The following is a 22899-nucleotide window of genomic DNA, read 5'->3' on the forward strand; positions in this document are numbered from 1 at the left end:
TTCATGAATACAGTTCTGCTTATTTACATACTAGTTACATTAAGAACCGTAACAACCTGGGACGCCTGGGTGGCACAGTTGGTTAAGCATCTGACTCTTGGTTTTGGCTCAGGTCATGGATCTCACATTTGTGAGATCGATCCCCACTTTGGCTCCCTGTTCAGCACAAAGAATGCTTGGGGTTCTCCCCCCACCCTGCCTCTCTCTCTCTCTCAAATAATAAATGTATTTAAAAAAAAGAATCATAGCAATAGATCTCAAACCTTGTGAGAATTAAGTGATCAAAGTCACTGAAAAAGCACAGCTTAGCATTCCTTCAGCTCCTTAAAAACTGCAGAGTTTTAAAGAAACCAAATTGCAGGGGCACTTGGGTGGCTCAGTCGGTTGAGCATCTGACCTCGGCTCAGGTCATGATCTCATGTTCATGGGTTCGAGCCCCGCGTCGGGCTCTGTGCTGACAGCTCAGAGCCTGGAGTCTGTTTCAGATTCTGTGTCTCCCTCTCTCTCTGACCTTCCCCTGCTCATGCTGTCTCTATCTCACTCTCAAAATAAATAAAACATTAAAAAAAAAAAAAAAAAGAAACCAAATTGCAGAATTCAGTTCAGGCTGCAAAAGACCCCAAACACGAGGACACAGAAGCGGGAATTTTCCCCCGTCAGGTTTCACCTACTAAGCTCAAATGCATGCATCTGGGAAATAATACAGCATGTTTTTAAACATGGTTTCTCTTGAATTAGGGCCCTTCTGATGTGGTTCGCCTTATGTCTGCTCTGCCCAAACTCTTGTCAAAATGAAGTTATCTAAACGTCCGTGCTGGGTGACCAGGCAGCACCAGGCCAGCACAAAAGAGATGAGAAAAGAGCAAGAGGAAGGGAATATGTCACATCCTGACTACAGGGAAACAGTGCAAAACATCTAATCACAGCAGTGCCAGGGAACTTGAACCTGTCCAAAAAGATCCCGCGCTCTCCATGTTTAATTGCCGTTGATGGCTGCTGGCCAGTCACGCATGACAATGTGTGCCTGTCTCACCGCTCCCTGCCTGTGCTCATTCCTGTCAGCTCTCACTCCAGGTGACGAACACGGTCCTTGGACCATGGGAGAGGGTTCTGGGCCAGAGATGGGGGTGGGCAGGCTGGAGAAACCCCTCATGGACACAAAGCGGCTTATGCTCAGATAACCCATAGCTAAACCGAGATCTTTAGAAGCAGAAATGTTAAGACCGGCTTCTATCCCTTCCTTTTTTCCCACATGTATGCAGCATATTTGTTTTCCTTGAGACGAAAACAAAAGTAGGACACACCATGCAGATGGGTAGGACATCTGTGACCTGAGGTATGTCAATTGGCAGCATGCAAATGTCCTGTTTGGTCGATTATATTTGAGCACATGCTGGAGGCTGGATAGAGAAATTTTGAATTACACTTGAATAGTGAAGGACGTTATGTTTTTTGGCGACTTGATACTTGTAAACCTCTTCGTTCTGTCTGTACAAGAGGCAAAAAATCGCGTTTCTATTGATTCCAGTGACAAGAAAAGCTCCCCCACGCTCTGGGAAGATGGTTTATGGAGTCTAGTGTGGCGCTGATAATTTGAAAGGAATTCATCAATCCTCTTGCAGCCTAATTGCTCTTTTGTAGTGTGGGATCAATCTAGAACTTCTCTGGAGCTTTAGACCCGAGGCAGGCTGCTTCAAGGCACAAATAGTGGGAAACCTCAAAGCCCAAAAAGCCCCAGACCACACAAAATCGGGCAGTTGGCTTTGGGAACCACTTTCTGCCGCAGGCCTGCTCCCTGTCCACCACTGCTGTGAAGTGTTGCGGAGAGCTTAACTTCTCTCTGGGCTTTAATTGCCTTATCTCTAAAAATAGGCATTTCTACCTCATGGGGATGCAACGCGGATTAAATGAGCTGATGTCTACTTAGGAGCTTCCTCTGCAGAGAAATAAACAAACTGCAGGCATGTAAGGACAGGGATGTGTGGTCTATTTGTTTTGGTAAACCTAGTGGTAGAGCGGGGCGGTAAGTGGTACAAGCTCTGAAATTAGTCAGGACTGCATGCGAATGCTGACGCTGTTGCCCAGTGAGTCGTGTTAATTTTCTCACTTGAAAAATAGAGACAGTTATTCGTACCTGAGAAACAGCTGAGCGCATGCACTTATGACGTCGGCCATCCAAGAAGTGTTCAATAAAAGGTAAGTAGCTCCCAGCACGGAAATGCAGAACAGAAAAATCGAGAAATAAGTTTACGATTGAAAATTAAACCATCCATGATGGGAACACAATTGCTGTTGATTGGCGATCTGAGATAAATGGTATCAGGATCTTACTGTTTTCTCAGCAAGCACCAGAAAGAAAGAATGGGGCAATGAATTTTATTTCATGATTATACCAACCTTTTTTCTCCACAATAAAACTAGTTTAATTTTTTTTTCTGAGCATATAAACAACATCTGCCTATTGTGAACATTTTTTATTTTTTATTTTTTTTAAAATATTTTTTATTTTATTTCTGGAAGAGAGAGAGAGAGAGAGACAGCGAGGGCAGGGGAGGGCCAGAGAGAGAGGGAGTCACAGACTGAAACAGACTCCAGGCTCTGAGCTGGCAGTCAGCACAGAGCCCGACGCGGGGCTCGAACCCACGAACCGCGAGATCATGACCCAAGCGAAAGTCGGACACTTAACCGACAAAGCCACCCAGGCGCCCCTGTGAACGTTTTTTAAAAAGCTGATCAATCAATGAGGGTCAAGAGAGGAGAGTAAAAATCACCCAAACTGTCACTGTCCTGTGAATCATCAATATATATCCTCAATATAATAGTAACCAGCAGCATAAAGGAAGCAGGAAGCCCCAGGAAAATGTGCCTCAGTCATATCCTTCCCTCAGGAACAGCATGTGGGATTTCTTCATGGACAAAGGTGCCTTTTGGGGAGCTGTAGGATCCAGGACCACTCCTATGGGACTCAGGGAGTCTCCGCAAACTGTTGGGCGATAAGCATACGGACCTCACTACCAGCTGTAGGTCCTGAGATGGCCTCTGCACCAGCCTGTCCCTCGCAACTGTAGTCCAGGAGTCCCCGGACAGCAGTCTTAGACAATCACCCACGACGAGAGACTTTGGAGAAGCCCAGATTTCCAGAGAAGATCCAGCACACCATTAGAGCAAAAACGTATCTTTTTGGGTGCATTGGACAGAGTAAGAGGAATAGTTTGACTTTACCTTTTACCTCCTCCAAAGCACATGGCTCAGTGCCAGGAAGGGCCTTCCCGGCCTGTGATTCTCCTACAGGGTAAAGTGAGAGCACGTGGGTGGGCACCTGGCTTCCCCAGCTATGCCGGGGGCTACCGGAGAGGCGCATCCAGCATACTGGGTCACGAGCAGCACTACTAAAGGGCAGGAAGCTGCCGTGAGAACTGCAGACCGGACTCTCGGAGAGCATTAAAGGCTCATGGATCCCACTAATTAGGTAGTGGGCTCCAATAAGACTTCTCACAGGCTGCTGGGGATGCCTCACCCATGGATTCCCCCAAATGGCCCATAAGCACCCTGAATGTCCTGAATGCCCCCCCCCCACACACACACACCACGTCGTGGGCAGCTTCGTGTGTGCTCCCAGTGGCAATAAGAACATACTTTGGCAGATGGCCAGTGAGCACTTGCAGAAAACTGACCCAAAGCTACGGGCCAGGGAGAAACCAGAAACTTCAGCTTTAGCACTACCATTGGGAAAGCAAAAGAGACACTGTCAACGCCTGGCTAGTGCATTGCAAGGTCAAGAGAGAGGATGCAAAGGCTAGAATTCTGCCACAAGAGGGGAGGGAGAAGGGCAGAGCAGGTGTATCCATAGACCCGAGGAAGTCTAAGGAGCCCTAGCAGGGGTGACTTTCTCTTCTAAAGTCAGTCTACCAGAGGAGATTTGCCATTTGACATATGAAGACAACAACTTGAGACTTTTAGGAACGCGGAAAACCAAGATAACATGACACCAGCAAAAGGCTCACAATTGTTGGTAACCAGTCCCAAAGACTTGGAGATCTGTGATTTACTGGGTAAAGAATTCAAAAGAACTGTTTCAAGGAAGCTCAGCAAATTACAAGAAAACACAAAAAGACAATTCAACAAAATCAGAAAAATGACACACAAAGTGAGAAGTTAATGAACAAAGGAAAGCATACCTGGTCTATGAGATGCCATCACAGCAAACAATCTGCAAATTATTGGAACCCAGAAGAAGAGAGGGAGAAGGGAGCAGAAAGTTTATTGAAAGAAATAATGGATAAAAACGTGTACATCTTAAGCTTATACAATGTCACATGTCAATTATAGCTCAGTAAAGCTGGAAAATAAATACCAAATTTTTAAATTAAAAATATTTAGTAATCATCCTTTTATGTATACATTTCTGTGTGTGATGTATGTGTGTGTTTTACTTTATAACCCAATGTAACCCATTTACCTTTTTATTTTCCTTTTTCTTTTCTTTTCTTTCTTTCTTTCTTTTTTTCTTTTTTTTTTTTTTTTTTTTTTTGAGAGAAAGAGAGAGAGAGCAGAGCCAAGGCGGAGAGAGAGGGAGAGAGAATTCCAAGCATTCTCGGGATTGATAAGGGGCTTGATCTCATGAACCCTGAAATCTTAACCTGAGCTGAAATCAAGAACGTAACCGACTAAGCCACCCAGGTGCCCTGGCCCATTCATCTTTAGTGTTGACAATAGTCTTTGATATTATTGCTACCATTATATTTCTCTTTGATACTTACTTACTTCATTTTCTTTATCTTTTTTTCTGATTTTATCAAATTGTTGTTCATTACTCTTTCCACAATTTTTAATTAGGAAGTTCTATTTTCATTTTTTATAAATCTATTCGTGGATACCTTTCCACCCCTAAGAGTGATTACGAACCACATATTTCTGTGCTCCTTTATGAGAACAAGATGCCTATTATTTTACCTTCTGTTTTTCCGTCCACTGCTCCAGTCCATCCCAATAAGATGAACATTTGAGAAGGTTTTTTTTTCTTACCCAGTCCACAGCACACACACATATACAGCATCCCCCAATAAATATAATATTTAGGGTACTATTATTCCCCACTCCTCCTATACCCAGAGGTCCTGTTTCGCTTCAATCGTTTAATTTTTTTGTTTTAGATAATTCTTGGGTTTTCCTTCATAGTCCGTCATTTCTATTTTAGAAATGATAATTTAGAATTTATTTCACACGTTGCTGGTTACTCTATCATTAATCATTTAGATATAACTGTTAGGTATTGCAGTGTTAACTGCTCATCACTTGATTTGTCTTTTCTTTATCTTCTACCTTAAAATCTCTGTTCTGATTCATTTGCTATTTGACTATGGCCTTTTTCTGAGTACTCTCTTCAGAAAGAGTGTATGGAGGAAAAATTCTCTGAGCCCTCGCATATCTACAAATTTCTTTCTTTCATGCTGATAGGTAAATATTATCTCAGCTGGGAATAATTTTATTGAGTCACAGTCTTTACACACCATAATCCTGAGCTATATAATTCTGAAAATCTTTTCGTTTCCAATGCTGCAGCTGAGTTTTCTTGCCTGATTCTTCTTCTTCTCATTTCCCTCCTCCCCCCACTTCTTCTTTGTAAGTAACTTGTTTTATTCACTCTAAAATATTTAGAAGTTTCCCTTGGAGTTTCAAGAATTTTACCATACACTAAATAGGTGCTTTATCAACAAGCCTGTCTAGAATTTCATGAACACTTTTGATATGTGACTGAAGTCTTCTTTTCCTTCTGTTTTGTGCTTAGATTTTGCCTCTTGTCCATCTATTCCTCCTGGAACTCCTCTTATTTGTATATTAGGATTCCTGCACTATTGAATTCTTAAAAATTTGGTAAGTACTTTTTCCAGAAAGCATTTTATGCTATAATTAATTATTTTTGTTTGTTTTCATATACATATACCTATATATATATATAAATGTGTGTATATATATTTATATACATACACGTATTTACATTTGTATTTATAGATACACGTGTATATATATATGTATAGATACACATGTATATATATATACATATTTACACGTATATATATACGTATTTACATTTGTATTACGTATTACATATATATATACACGTGTATATATATTATACATTTGTATTTATATATACACGTGTATATATACATACACACATGTATATATATACATCTGTATATATATACATGTGTATAATTATATATGTGTATGTGTGTATATATATTATATATATATAATACACGTGTATATATACATGTGTATAATTATATATGTGTATGTGTGTGTGAGTATCTTTTGTGGCTATTCAAGTCATTATCTGTCTCCCCCAAAAGTTCTAGTTTATATTCTGGGTATTCTGCTTATTTTTCCTCTCTCGGGTTAACAAACTCATAGATGAGTTATATTTCTCTTTGTGTGGTCATAGTTGAATTTATCCTTGAAGCTCGGCTCTTGATGCTCAGGTAGCTTAAGCATTAGCAATTCCATATAGGTTGTAAAAACAGCAGCCACTGCCCTTTGAGTCAATGATATACCAGCTGACAAATGGCCAATTCCCTATTGAGACATGTTTCCTATTTTTCCAACTTCAAAAGCTGTGCTCTCCTCTCTTTGGGGGTGTAAGACGCAGGGTACTTATTCAGAAACCCCTCCATGTCTCTTGCAGGAACGCTAATGCAGCCCAGCATTTCCTTTCTCTCTGGTCCATCAGTGTCTATAGGCCAAGTGTTACCCAGGAAAGAAAAGTCTTGCACCAGCTTCCAGCACCCTCCAGGCCCTGTCTGTCTATGAACACCAGGAGTGATATTTGATATAAGAGAGCAGGCGAGAGTGCACATATTGAGGATGCTCTCTATTCCTAAAATTGCCCACAGAAAATCTTTCTTAAATCAAATGAGATTCTCCTGCTATTGTTTATCCTGGAGCCATTAATAATAAAAATTGTTGTAATGTTTTATATAGTGGTTTAAAAGTTAGAAGCACTGATCTGAACCCATATCTACTTGTGAACTCACTTTTCTCTACCTTTTTACTACTGACTTTTGTGTATCTTTTACTATCTGTAATTTTCAACTCATATTGTCTTATTTTGAGTATAAATTAACTTTATAAATTATTGGATTTAGTATTGTAATTTTTTCTTACTTGTACTTTCACAAATAGATTGATCTCTGTAAGTCTTTGAGGATATTTCTTTAGAATGTTTACTGATCTAGCTTCTTCATTCATTGCAATAATATAGACTTAGATAACAGTCATTTACTAAGGCATCAAGTGTTTACATGATTGGATGTCAAGCCTCCTTTTACTATCTCCACTGATCATTTCTGGGAAAGGGTGTTTAATTATTTTCTCAAATGTGACACCTTTGTTAAGAGTCTGATGGACTATGGATGGAGAGTTACCCTCCTTTGGCTTTTGCTGGTATAGTTCCACTTACTTGGATTATTTCTGAGAGTTGATTTAAAGCACTGTCCTCCAGTCTGGAGAGAGGAAAATCAGTTTGTGTGCTTATTTGGTTTGGGGACAAAAATCTGACAGCTCTGTCAAAGGTGTGAATATGTTGTAAGCAAGTAACAAATCCTGACAAGTTGGACTTCATCATCCTCTGCAGCCTTGGGTGAGAGTGAAGACTATAGTGAGAATGAAGATGAGTCAGAATTAGCCATGGAACTTTCTGGTAGATGAGAGAGTCTGGGCATTAACTACACCATTTATGTAAATACATAGACACGCAGAGAGCTTCCTGAGGCTGTGTATAATTCAGAACGTTGGATTTTCCATTCTTTTCATGTAGAAATTAGCAAAGAAATTCCAATGTCAGATGCTTTTTCAAGATAACCAGGCTGATGTACTTAATCCTACATGAAATCAACAAGCATGCATTTTCTGAGGAAATATGCTGTCTGCAAACCAGGTCAAAACACTGTAAAATACCAAAACAACAACAACAACAACAACAAAAACAAACCACTGTAAAATACCAACAATTGTAATATGTCCTGTGTTCATAAGTTAATACTGTTATACAATATTTCAAGAGAAGAATGGGTTAAGCCACAAATGGTAGGAATAGAATATAAACATTACAGGAGTCAAGAATGAGGAGAGATTAGCAAATTCTGGAGTTACACAGAAAAACTCAATGACAAAGGTGTAGCTTGAGTTGAGTCTTTTTTTTTTTTTTTTTTAGTTTATTTATATTGAGAGAGAGAGAGAGAGAGCACAAGTAGGGTAAGGGCAGAGAGAGGGAGAAAGAATCCCAAGTAGGCTTTGCACTGCTGGCACAGAGCCCAATGCGGGGCTCAGACTCACAAACTATGGGATCATGAACTGAGACGAAATCAAGAGTCATCCGACTGAGCCACCCAGGTGCCCTTTGAGTTGAGTCTTAATAATGGATGGGATTTGGATTTGAGGAAAGGAGAAAGAACACTTACAAAACCACAGAAGCAGAAATAAATATGGTGGGTATAGCGGATGGTGAGGAAATCTTTCTACTTCTGAGCTGACAGAAAAGTACTCTAAGGAGTGCTGTGATTTGGGGGCACTTGGATGGTTCAGTTGGTTGAGCATCCGACTTTGACTCAGGTCATGATCTTGAGTTCGACCCCTACATCGGGCTGCTCTGTGCTGACAGCTCAGAGCCTGGAACCTGCTTCAGATCCTGTGTCTCCCTCTCTTTCTCTGCAGCCTGCCCTGCCCACCCCCCCCCCACCAACTCACACTCTGTTGCTCTCTCTCTCTCAAAAATAAAATAAATATTACAAAATTTTTTTTTTTTAAAAAAAGGAATGTTGTGATTTCTTCAGCTACACTCAAATACTCTTGAGGTAAAAATATTTTCTTAGCCTACATGGTTATTATTATTATTTTTCAAGAGAACAGATCCTAGAAATCCTAATGACTCAAAAGACCAGGCAAATAGAGAAACTAAAGTTGGAGGTTGACTTAGAGCAGATGCTTAGGGGCAAGATGGTGGTGAAGATACGTTGGCTGTGAGGCCTGGGGTATAGGGAAGTGACTGACATTGGTGTTTTATTTCCTTTCTTGAAAAGTCACTTTCATGTTAGGTGTTACCATTTATATTACGTTTTAGCTAATTTTGACATTCTGTGACTTTGGATATGAGTTGGAACTTTCTGTTGTGCCAGTGGAGGGAAAGGGAAGAACGTACTACAGAGAAGGAGTATATGTTTGGCTGTGGAGCAGCGTGAGTTTAGAGATGAGTGCTAAAATCCCTGCTTCCTGCTGGCTGAAGGGATTGCATTCACTCTTTCAATAGTTAACAGATGTTTGAACAACAGCAATGTCCTAAAGACTGGGGGGAAATGCAACCAGATAACTGCTTCTACCATCATAGAGCTTACAGGTTCTTAAAGTGCCTCGTGGCCTCTGGAGTCCCTGAACACACCCTTGTCCCAAAGAGTAAATCTTCAATATTTAGCCACTGCTTGGACATTTCCAATAAGGAAGGGCTTACTTTCCCCCACAAGGCAGACTAATTTCAGGTTCTTCTTTGGAATAGTAGAAGTTGTTATAAAATTGGTTCTCATGTCACAGTGAAATTTACCTCCTTCAAGTTGTTCTCAAACCAAGGTGGACACCATTGCATTCCCCCTAAAATATTTTCAAAACCACAGATTAGCAAGCCCTACCCAAGAGCCACTGAATCAGAATCAATAGGAATGAGGCTCAGGAATCCTAGTCATAAAAACTCTACAGATGATTATGGGGGGTAGGGAGGAAGCCAGGGTTAAGGACTGCTGTCATGTATCTCATTAGAATATGTTTCTTGTTCTGTTCCCTACAATACATTAAACCGTTATACGGAGGCTAATTCATCCTTTACTCCTAGTTCATCAACTACTTGAAGCCAACTGTCTTCAACTTCCTCAAACCCCTCTCACTCCTCTAGTTATCTTGTCTACAGGCTGAAGACATCCACTCAATTCATCAATTTCTTATATGACGTGATTATCTGCACTCTTCACCAGCACCATCATCTTACATTAAATGGATTCTGTTTGGGGATGTCTCGGTGGCTCAGTTAAGTGACTCTTGATTTCAGCTCAGGTCATGATCTCATGGCCCATGAGTTTAAGCCCCACCCCCCACATCAGGCTCTGTGCGGACCGAATAATATATTTCACTTCTCATAGAAAGCCTAGCTTTTTGGGGTTAGTCAGTAAATCCTTCCCACTCAGAAACAACTGTTACAGATATGGAAACTTTAGATAATAAAACCATGCTCTTTGAAAAACAAACAAACATAGATGAACTTAATATTCCCAATGCAGAGAGAGAGAGAGAGAGAGAGAGAGAGGAAGAAGAAAGGAGACTGAAGTAATGAAGCAGAGCTGGTCTTGGAACATTTTAAGAAGAAGGTAAATTTCCACCTGCAGGGCCTCACGTTGAACAAGTAAATTCCAAATCTCTACTTCTCATCAGACTATTCACACATATGCACTTAAATGTAGAAGATGTAAGAGAGCAAATCTAATGAGAGTTTCATGGGCAGGCAGTTACATGAATGATAAAAAACTTCTTAAAGTATCTCGACACAAATTAGAGTGGTGCACACTTTATAATAAGGGCAATGATAATCAGGATGATTTAGAGCCACTTTAATCAAAGGCTATATTAGAACGTGGATCCCAGAGGTGAGAAGGCAGTTATTAGTTCACTGAACCACCCCAATCCCTAGGCATTCATAGCTCAACTCACACTGAAGGGTTTTACTGTCTTTGTAAAAGAAAATCCCCTTCTGAAATTATTTGGTCTGTGAGGAGTAGGGATGGTCTAGTAAAAATAAGAGGAGTAAGGAAAAGAATTTGATATTTAAATGGAAAAAAAAATGGGTTGGAAGTTGAATGGGAAATAAATACATTTACTTCAAAGTTGGGATGGGAGAGTGTAGATGCCTGAAAATGTTTCATAATGTTTTTGGTCACATTTAAATTTGATTAAAGCACCTGGAAATATACATTAGCAAAATAGCCAAGCAGTAAATATATTTTTAAAACTGGGATTTAGGAGGCTTATAAAGCATTCAAAAATCACTTATTTGTCTTCTGATAAAGTCCAGATTTATATCTCCATGCTTGACTTCTTTCATGAGCTCCAGACTTGATTATTAAGCTCTCCACTTGACAGTCCCACTCGGATGTCTAAAAGGAAAATCACACTTACTATGTCTTTAACAGAATGCTTAATTCCTGTTCCCACCCACAATCACCCTACTTTCCAGTCTTCTTTTTTTAAAAACCTTTGTAAATACTAGTATTTCATTTTTCAGGCAAAATAAAACAAACCTATTCATCCTTGACTTCCTCATTTCCCTCTTACCCAACGTCCAGTCTATCACCAAGTCCTGTATTTCGTCTCTTTTCTCCGTGGTCATCCCACAGCCTGACTCAACAGCCTCTTTCTCATGGGTGACTACGTACTTCTCCTGACTAGTCCCCATCTTCCACACTTGCTACTTCCAGTTCATTTTCCATATATGGCCTAGAGTGATCCTTTTAAAATGTAAATAAGATTACATCACTCTCCTGCTCAGTAGCTCCAAAGACTTTTTGACACAGTTGGAATAAAATCCAGGCTCCTCACCATGATCTGTAAGGCTCCACGCCATCTGGAGCCTGGCCACCTCTTCCACCTCATCTGCTACCAGTCTCTGCTCCACTCAACTGCACTTGCATCTCCCTGAGCTCCTTGCTAGTCTTCACAGGAAGCACACTTCCTCTCGTCCCAAGACCTCTGTGCTGTGGTACCTTCTCCCACACTCCCAGACATGGGCAAGGCTTGCTTTCTCACTTCAATCAAGGTTCTGCCCAAGTACCTCCTCAGAAGTGACACTCTATTCAAACAACACCCTCTCTCCACCAAACTCTATTCTTGTTCCTGTCTTTAGTCTTCCTTATTGCATTATCATTGTCTGACATTATGTCATGAAGGAGAGAGAGACGGAGAGAGAGAGGCTGGGCATCAGGGGTCCTTAAAGCTCCCCAGGTGATTGCCGTGTGCAGCCAAGGTTGAGAATCTCAGGACTGGAGAGTTAGAGCTAAATACACAAGGCATCCAGCTGCTAGGATGAAATTAGAATGTATGTTTCCTGTCGACCTATTTGGCTTTGTGATACTGGAGGAATATCTTAGAACTCCCTTTATCTCCACTATTTTTTGCATGAGTGTTCAAAAACAAAGAAGGTTAAGTTCAAAAGTTGTTTTCTCTTTCATGAAGCCACTTTCCTAAGGCAGAAGAGCATGGTTTGATGAAGCAAGGCCTCTGCGGCCGGACAACCTAACTTTGCATCTTAGCTCTTCCACCTGGGCAAGTGACGCTCCTCCGTGGCTCAGTTTTCCCATCTGTAAAATCAGAATAAAACAACAGTAACAACAACTCACGGAGCTGCTGAGGAATTAAATTAATTCGAAGTAAAGGGCTGGAGCAGTACCTGACACAAAGTAAGTGCTCTGGGAATGTTAGTTATCTTTGAGGGAATGGCTCTCAAGCAGAGAATGTATGTGGAAAATTCCTTTGGCCAATGATTTTGAAAGTAGCTGCAGGGATTGATACAGACTATTTTCTCTGACACTCTAATTCTACTCAAGAACAGAGTTGGTTAATGATTAGACCCTATAAAATTTTCCATGTCATGTGCCTTTTCCCCACCAGGCAATAGAAAGTAATTAAGAATTACGGGGAGCGGATTCAGTGAGAGGGAAGGCATGCCTTTCTAGGGACAAGCTCCAAACCCTAACGAGGTTACCGGCACAGGTGTCTCCTGCAAATAAATTAATGGGGAGGCAGATCCAATCATTAATCTGTCATCCAAACTTGCTGTTTAGAGTCATTCGGGGAGATGGGGTTTCCTTTGCCCAACCTTGGTGGTGTCTGGAGCAAAGATTAGGAAGCAGAGTGATTTCATTAGGATAACAAGGCTGTTAAAGAACAATCTGGCTCTTTAGATGGTATTTATAAAGCATTTCAAAGAATCTGTGTTCTGACAGCTGCTGTCAGTCTCTCACGTTGGAACTGTGGTGATTTATTGATACGGCAGGGGAGCTGTTATTATCCTTATTTGTAAAAGTTTTACACATACTAAGGATCCATCTTGACTAGTTGCAAACTTCCCAAAGACAAATGCACATAACTGTATGCGTAAGTTGCCCTAGCGTGAGGTTGTGATTGAACAGAACATGATGGCTTCTCAATTACGTGGCATCATGTGCAGTTTTGTAAACTGCATCCAGTCCTTTGTGATAAAAGATGGCAGAAAAAATTACATTCTCAATTACCTATCTGTGGATGACCTACCACCATTTCTTGGCTCGTGTCCTCCAGCTTGAGTTCTTTTTTTAGATGTGATATGAATCAATGGAATATAGAAATGCATATTTTTTCAAAAGAAGAATTCAGAATTATGCAGAAATCAGCTCTTCACAAAAAGTGCAACAGCGCCAAAACTAAATATGAGTGATTTCTAATCAATTGTAATACAAACTTACCCGTGCTATTTTATCCCCCGCAGTAGCTGATTGAGAACTAACTGTATGTATGTCAACTAATGAAGTTCGTTCTTTTCACTCTTCAGTAGTGTGGAGAATGTTGAATGTTTAGGGCAGCGAGGTGATTTGACAGTTGGGCTGCCGTTAGTAGTTAGCCGAGGACAGGTGGAGGCTTTGTGTCATTGTTAGGAATAGGCTTGTCTATTCACTACGTGTGCTTAGAAGAATGAGATTTCCTGAAACATTTTCATCAGCTCTGATGCTGGTAGAGTCACAGGATCATTGACTTTTCCTCGGCTGGAAGGGATCTTAGAAGCTGTCTAGCCGACGCTCATTCATTTTACAATTGAGTTAACTGAAGCCCAGGGAGATGAAATGTCACATAGTTACTGTTGAGCCAAGACAAGAAAATGAGTAAGTGTTGAGTCTTAAATGTTTGTACTCAATTGGTTATGCTGTTACCACTCCTTTCCATAGTCAAGTAGTCAGGGCATTGTCAGAAAAAAAATGTGGTCAAGGGCAGGAAAGAATCACTGATGAAGAAGGCAAGCAGGATTGATGTTTTGATGTGGGGGTAGCTTTTTCTTTTTTTAGTAATAGAGAGTTAAACTCTTTTTCCATTTAGAAGGGGAATGCCAGGATCAGTAGGAATAGGCAGAACATCGGCAGGGGGGGGGGGGGGGGGGCAGAGCCAGCACCTGACTTTTCCTCACAAACTAACTAGAATGAGCCAAAGTTTATTCACTTCAGCCTAGAACACCACATAGCTCAAAGGAAAGATTCTTGAAACTTGACAGAGATCAAGTTTGGACAACTACAGCAAGTATTAATTTATATAGTGAGTCATAAATTTTCATCACACCAAGAGGTAGTTTGAAGATTGAGTAGTTTCAAAACCTAGCTTCAAGAAATTAATGTATACACAGGCCATGGAGGTTAGTACCAAAAGCTAAGATGTTTTGGGATAGGCCTTTCAGGTTTTCATTAGGGAAGCAATTCACATCTTTGGCAAATGTCTCTTGCCACAGTCAAAGTCTATTGGATCATAACTCTGGCCATACATTGCTGTTATCCTTTGCAAAACTTCGCCTCCACAATTTCCAGTATTAAGCATGGAGAGTTTATATTCTACTTTTGGTTTTTCAGGAACTGATACACACACTGTCTTTGCGTCGGCCGATTGCCAGCTTTTTGATCACTTCATCAAACATTGTTATTTTTATGCACCCCTAAAAATTAAAAGTAGCTCAATTTCTGAGGTAGTAGGCATTGTTGCCACCAATGCTATATGCTCAACTTCTCTACCTAATCAACAGAAACTTTATTTTCAGTCGGACATGTTGGCACCTTCACCTAAGACTACGTTTCCCAGCTTCTCATTGCATCCGTGCTGCTCACTTGATATAAAGGGGAGTGTTGTGTGAGATTGTTGGGAAGTCTCTTTAAAACGGGAGGTAAAGTTCTATTCCTCCATCCCTCCCGTCTTCCATCCTGCCCTTTGATGGGTGCCTAGTCATCTCAGACAGGAGCACACTGGCCACACCCTAGGGATACTGCAATACTGCTTCTAAATGAAGGCTGGGTCCTAGTGACTGAAGCTGGGATGTCACTCCTGGACTAGCAATCTCCAGATTGTATATGACAGAAAAATTAACTATTTCACTCACAATCTGGAGAGTATCCTTTACCATGGCAGAACTTAATTATAACTAACATAATATTTCATTTCCTTCTTAGCAGCACTCAGAAAAAAAATTTTTTTGAGAAAAAAATGAAACTACCAGTTAAAATTTAAAATTTAGTATTCATTACAGGCTTCAGTTATGCACACAATTCCTGTCCCCTATTATCTTAGTTAGTCAAGAGTTGACTATATTTTCCTTTTCCTAGCCATGACTGGTTTCAATCCTAAAGAACACCTCATCCTTGAATGCTAATATTGTAGTTCTAATGGCAGGCAATTTGGGTGAGGAAATTGGCAGAGTATTTGAAATTTAAAATAGAAGTTCCTATTGCTCTCCTGCAAAACAATAAGGCCCTTGAAAGTACTTCCTTGGAATACGAATGAAGAATCAATGTCATCAGAAACATATTTATCCCATGTAATTAATAGGAGACTTAAAAAAAAAACAGTGGCCACACTTTCTATCCATGTTTGACATAGAACAGAATGAGATTTTTAGTTGGAGTCAAAAGATTTAAGTTCTAATCTTGGCTCTGTGAATTATTATCTATATAACCTTGGGAAAATCATTCAATCTTCTTAAGCTTATCCCTTGAACTTAAAAAATGGTAATGATAATAATAACTCATATGGTTGATATGAGTATTAAATAATAAAAATGAAAATATTTAGCCCAGTGCTTTGCACATGGTAGTTGTTTGATGAATGTCAGTTTTATAATTTAATTAGTGTTGTGTTCATGACAGTTTGAAGAAGCCATGAGTCAGTACTCAAGTTCCATTTAAAGATACACAGGGTGTCTTTTGTCCATAACTTTGTGGGGACAGTGGGACCGACCACCACTTCTCTTGAAAAACCAGCTTAAGAAAAAAGCAATGATCATAAGCTGTCCAAGGATACGTTGCAGCTAATCTGTTAACCCTTTGGGTTATGTATAAAGCCATCCAACACCAACAACATTTTCATTTTTGATAAGCTGCAGAACAAAATGCATTTTATCAGAAGTTTGGTTGAGATTTTTCTGTAACAAAAATATCCTCAAGAAATGTTTGTGCATTCATCTTACAGAAAGTAAATACGAAGAGAAGACATAATTTGCCCTCAATATCAATTCACTTTCACACCTTTTGTGAGTCTGGCCTTTCAAATGATTTATGACATTGGGGCTAGCAAAATTGCACCACAAAGAACTGGACTCTCTGGGTTCAGTAAGGATCAGAAGAATTGAATTCAGAATAAGAGTAGTCTGGGGTACATACGGCAAAAGTAGGGCATAGGGAAGGACATGTGTTTCTGTCTTAATTGCAGTTGTATTCAATCCATGGTATTCAACACAGAAATATACATTAAAAGAGAAGACTAACAAAGAACTAAAATTAAGATTAATCTCCCATCCAAAGCACCTTATCTTCTATAGGCACAAACTTGTTTTTCTATGACCCAGCTGGTCTGGGCACTCTCCAACTCTCTCCTGGCCTGGCACCAAGGCGTATTTATCACGTTCAGCATAGCCTTTCTTTAAAGAAGTTTAAAGTTCTCACCAGTGAAGAATGGAATATACTTAAATATTTGGCCATAAGCAAAGGTAGTCTATCGAAGTGATTTCTGCAGCTCAAGCTTTTAAGCTCCTTTGCTTAAAGAAAATACGTTTCTGTCTATTGAGTTTCCACAATGGGGTGGGGTATGATGAAAAAGGAAACTAATTGAGCATGAGTTATAAATGTTGCATGTGTGTGTGTAAAGATACCTAACCTATGCTATGTATATAAAATTTATATTTATATTTTATGCATATTATACTTTATATATTTAATATAAATATAATGAGATATAAATATAAAGTATATATACATATAGTATAGGTTAGGTATCTTTATACATTTCTTTTTTGACCCTAAGAGTTCTATGAAATAAGTGATTTTATTCCAGTTTGACTAATAAGAAAAACAAATGAAGTTTAGAGATATTAAGTCTCATGAATAAAATCACAATAATGCCTGTAGTTGAACAAAGCCAATTATGTCAGACCCTAAATGTTTAAAAACAAAGAGAAAACTTTAGTGTTTTGTTCCTGGGAATAAGTGTTCACAGCCCAAATGTCTTCACTTAAATTTTCCTGAGACAGTAGAACTTGTTTTCTGGCATTCCTGAGGCTGTAATCCAGAGAGGCAGTGCTACACAGTGATTAAAGGTATGGAAAAACAGCAGAATGATCTGATTCAAATCTCTGTTCTAGGATGTTAACTATGTGTTTTTATGCATTAACTCTGTAAATCTTGGTTGCCTTGTCTCTTAAACACATAAGGAATGTGATACCTACTTTATCTATTTATTCTAGTGTAGTCAGCAGCCATCATTCAAGATGGCCCTGAATGATTTTTTGCCTCCTGGTGTTCAACTTTTGAGTAATCCTCTCTCCTTGAGTGTGGGCTAGACCTAGTGATTCACTTTTGACAAAAGTTATGGGATGTCACATCTGAGACTAAGTTAAAAAGACTATGACATCCATCCCAAGTTCTTGCTAGCTCACTATTCTTAGGAAAGCCAGCTGTCATATTGTGAGCTGCCATCTAGAGAGGCCCGTGTGAAGAAAAACTACAATCTCCACCAACCGCCAGTAAGGATCTGAGGTCAAGCAACTGCCATGGGAGTGAACTTGGCAGTAGAGTTTCCCCCAGTTGTCACCTTGAGCACAGCCATGTGAGAGACCCTGGACTGACATCTTGATTGCAAACTTCTAAGAAATCCTGAACGAAGGGATCCTAAACTTCATCAGGATTACTGACCACAGAAACTGGTTAATAATGCATGTTTGTTTAAACCTGCCAAACTGGGAATAGTTTGTTACACAGCAATAGGTAATGAAGATTTGGGGGGAATTAACGCTGAGAGCGAAGCCACCAAAACCAAAAATAGACGGCTGGGAGTACATCAGACTGAAAACCTCTGCACAGAAAGGAAAACCATCAACAAAATTAAAAGGCAACCTACCAAATGGAAAAAAAATATATTTGTGAATCATATATCTCATAAGGAGTTAATACCCATAGCATATAAGAATTCACACGACTCAACAGCAAGGAAGTCAAACAATCTGATTAAAAAATGGGCAGAAGACCTAAATAGACATTTTTTCAAAGAAATACAAACGGACAACAGGTACATAAAAAGATGCTCAACGTCACTAACAATCAAGCAAATGCAAGTCAGAACCACGGTGAAACATCACCTCACACTCGGAATGGCTATTATAAAAAAGACAAGAGATAACAAGTTTTGGGGGAAAAGTAGAGTAAAGGAAACTCTTGTGCACTGTTGGTGCAGATGTAAGTTGGTGTAGCTGCTGTGGAAAACAGCATGGAAGTTCCTCAAAAATTAAAAATAGAAATACCATATGATCCATCAATTACATCTCTGGGAATATATCCTAAGAATATGGAAACACTAATTTGAAAAAATATATTCACTCCCATGTTCATTGCACCAGTATTTAAAACAGCCAAGACTTGGAAACAACCAAAATGTCCATTGATGGATGAATGGAAAAGAAAATGTGCTTGTGCTGCCCACATACACCGGAATACTACCCAGCCATAGAAAAAAGAATGAAGTCGTGCCATTTGCAGCAACATAGATGGACTGAGAGGATGTTGTGCTAAGTGAAACATCAGGCAGAAGCGATAAATATGTATGATCTTGCTCACGTGGAATCAAAACAAAGCAAAACAAAACAAAACCCAACACCTCAAAACAAACAACTGAGCTCATGGAGATGGAGAAAAGACTGGTGGTTACCAAAGTCAGGGAGTCGGTGTGGGCAAAATGGGTAAAGGAAGACAAAAGTTAAAATTTTCCAATCATAAAATGAGTAAGTTCTGAGGATGTAACGTACAGCATGGTGACTGTAGTTAATAATACTATATTGCATATTTGAAAGTAGCTAGAAGAGTGAATCTTAAAGTTTCTCATTATAAGAAAAAATTTTGGGGGTAACCGGGGTGTCACAATCAAGTATCTGGCTTCAGCTCAGGTCATGATCTCATGGTTCCTGAGTTCTAACCCCATGTCAGCTCTATATTGACAGCTTGGAGTTGAGAGCTTGCTTCAGATTCTGTTTCTCCCCCTCTCTCTGCCCCTCCCCTGCTTGTGCTCTGTCTCTCAAAAATGAATAAATGTTTAAAAAAAGAATTAAAAAATTGGGGTGCCTGGGTGGCTCAGTCGGTTAAGCATCCGACTTCGGCTCAGGTCATGATCTCACGGTTCGTGGGTTCGAGCCCCACGTCGGGCTCTGTGCTGACAGCCAGCTCGGAGCCTGTTTCAGATTCTGTGTCTCCCTCTCTCTCTGACCCTCCCCTGTTTATGTTCTCTCTCTCTCTCTCTGTCTCTCTCTCTCAGAAATAAATAAAACATTTATTAAAAAAAGAATTAAAATAATAATAAAGTAAAAATAACAAAAAGAAAAAAATTGTAATTATGTAAGGTGATGAATGTAAACCAGACTAGTTTGATGATTTTGCAATATATACAACTATTGAATCATTATGTTGTACTAATATACAGTTATAGGTCAATCATACCTCAGTAAAAAATAGATAATGAGTATACTTGAGAATAAAAAGAAATAAACTACACAAAGCATTTGGTATAATGTGACCCCCCCTAAAGAAAATAAACCATAAATTTAATCATTTAAAAAGTTATGTATGGAGGAAATAGAACAGAAAAAAGCAGATATGGGTGCTGAAAGACAACCTTTTTGTACATCAAAACATTTCCTATAGCTTGCTATGACATTAGGAAGCCATATCTGTAGTTTTGACAGCTCACTACCCTACGCCCCCATAATTGGGGAAAGAAAATTGACTCAACAATAATTATAATAATAAATGGCAAGATTCACTTGAGCTTTTGCCTATCAGTCATATGTCACATTTGTCAGTGGGCTTCTAGACATTGATGTGACCAGTGTCTTAGATCAATGGACAGATGACGAGAATATGAATGATCATAACCACAAATGTCAACTTTATCCCTTTAAATGCACTCAGTGTCCTGTAGATAACCTGAAAGGTCACATCGATAGTTGCCACCTGCTATGTCTCCCGTTCCGAACACTATCAGACAACATGGCGTTTCTGGAACAGGGAAAGCAGTTGAACGCAACGGCAGTCTGACACTTGATAATGGATCAGGGGACATCATTGTCCCGTTAAGCAATGGCATTTCTTCTCTGTCTTTGAAAGACAGATGAGGGCAGTCTTCCTGCTTCCCTCAGTCCGTGGGGCAATGGGGCTCCTCCCAGCCAGGTGAGTCTTTCAATTGACAGGTATGAACTGAGCAAGCCCATTTTTGCCCCTGAAGTCAAAGAACTTGCGATGCTTTGTGTTAGTGGTTCTGAGCAATGCAATCTCCCCCCAGCTACCAAAAATAAGAGCCTAAACTCATTATTTCACACTATGTAATGGGGAAAGTCTGAATTAGGGAGAAGTCTAAATTTATAGTACACTTTAAGAGAAGTGCAGTTTAGTGCTTGTTAATACATATAGTAACTTCATCTAATTGCCAAAATAAAGTTTGCTCCCTCTGGCTTTAATGAACAGATTAGCAGGACTAGCATTAGCAGCACCATTTGCATAAAATTAATTTGCTAAAGCCCCTTAAAAATAGTGTTCAAAGTGGCTTAAACATGCTCACTGCCTATTTACACTATTAATTTGCTAAGTAAACCTTTCTTTTTAAGTAGGGCAAAAGCGAATCATCAGTCCAGCCGAAGTTGAATTACCACAAAATCCGAAAGTAAGTGAAGTCTAGATTAATATGTTTTTCCCATACAAGGGTAGTAAACAAAGAAACATCCAGTAAACTGATACTGCAAATATCTTGTTAAGCTTTGGAGCAACAAGAAAAAATAGTTTTGAAGCTGATTTGGCCCTCCCTTTGCTAAAAGAGCCTGTTTTCCAAGACTGATTTCTAATTGAAAATAAAGTTTCATTATTACGGAATCCTACTCAATGGATATTAGGGATAAGAGGCTGTAAAACTGAGCTGGAAAGTTTGTTGGAAGATGGAATACCAAATGCAAGAATGCAAATATAAACCTACTTCAACTAGTATGGAAGTTCTTCACCCATGCTCTTAAGAATTATGATTACATCAAATAATTTATTGCTTAAATGCTGACAGTACTCTCCAAATTATTCCTTAAATTCTAAGCAATCCCAATTTATATATTAACAGTTTGTAAAATATTTGACAGGTCCACTCTATAACCCATATGAAAAGATTCTTGGTAAAAGAAAAACCAAGATTTTTTTTTTTTAAGCAAACTACTTCAGAAGTAAGGACCGCAGCTTCTCCTGCCAGATTTGAGAAAATATTTTAAGAATTCAGTAATGAAAACACCATGGTATTGGTAGAGTAAAAAGAAAATCAATCAAACAGCAGGGCAAACTTAGAAACGGAGTCAAGAACACATGGGGATTTCTTACATTATTATGGTAGAATTTTAGGTCAGTGTGGGAAGAGTGTCAACAAATTGTGTTGGAAGATTAATTGTCCACTTATAAAATAAAAAGATCACTATCTCGGGGCACCTGGGTGGCTCAGTTGATTGACCCTCTGACTCCTTATTTCGGCTCAAATCATAATCTCACAGTTTAAGAGATCAAGCCCCACACTGGGCTCCGTGCTGACAGTTCAGACCTGCTTGAAACTTTCCCTCTCTGCCCCTCCCCCACTTGTGTGCACATGCTCTCTCCCTCTGTCTCAAAATAAATGAATAAATAAACATTTTTAAAAAGAGTTAAAAAATCACTATCTCACACAATTCACAAAAATAAAATACAAATGGATTAAAGAGCTAAAGGTTAAAAATAGAATTAAGAAGTAACTATTAGAGGAGAAACTACACAAGATATTCTTAAACAAGATGTAAAATATAACAGCGGTAAAGGAGGGAAAAATGGATAATCTTAACTAAGTAAAAATGTAAAGCTTTGGTGCCACCAAAAACCTAAAGCGGTGCAAACATATTTACAATGTATATAGAATAAAGAGCAATAATAGCCAAAACGTGAAGAATTTCTACGAAGCAATAAAAAACAAATAACTTAATAAAACTGAATCTAACCTTAATCCTAACAGAGAACATACAGAAAAGGGAATTACAAATAACACCACCACATGAATATATATGCCTGACTCCATCAGGAGTCAGGGAAATTAAAATAAAAGTAATCATTAAAGACCATTTTTCTACTCATCAAATTGTCAAAAAAAGGTATATGATGGTAAATGTATGAGTAAATTTGCTCATTTTCAGTTGGTGGGAGCACTAGAGATTTTTTGGAGGACCAATTGAAAGTATCTATTAAAATGAAATTTTAATAAGCCTTCAACAATTCTATTTTTTTCTAAAGCAATATTCAAACATTTATACTAAGAACTATGCGGAAAGAAATCTTTGGAGCACTTATATAATAATAAGATATTAGAGTTTACTAAATGTCAGTAAAGGAACAGATGCATTATAAATCATGGCCCCTGTACAAATTTTTATTCATATATGCAACATTGTGATTTCAAGAAAATTCAATGAAATGTTACTTGTTATGGAAGAAGGCCGGAAACACCACAGATGTCCATTCGTTGGGAAGATAGTAGAATAAATTTTTATATATC

Source organism: Crocuta crocuta, unplaced genomic scaffold (assembly GCF_008692635.1).
Source record: "Crocuta crocuta isolate KB4526 unplaced genomic scaffold, BGI_CrCroc_1.0 scaffold556, whole genome shotgun sequence".
NCBI lineage: Eukaryota > Metazoa > Chordata > Mammalia > Carnivora > Hyaenidae > Crocuta > Crocuta crocuta.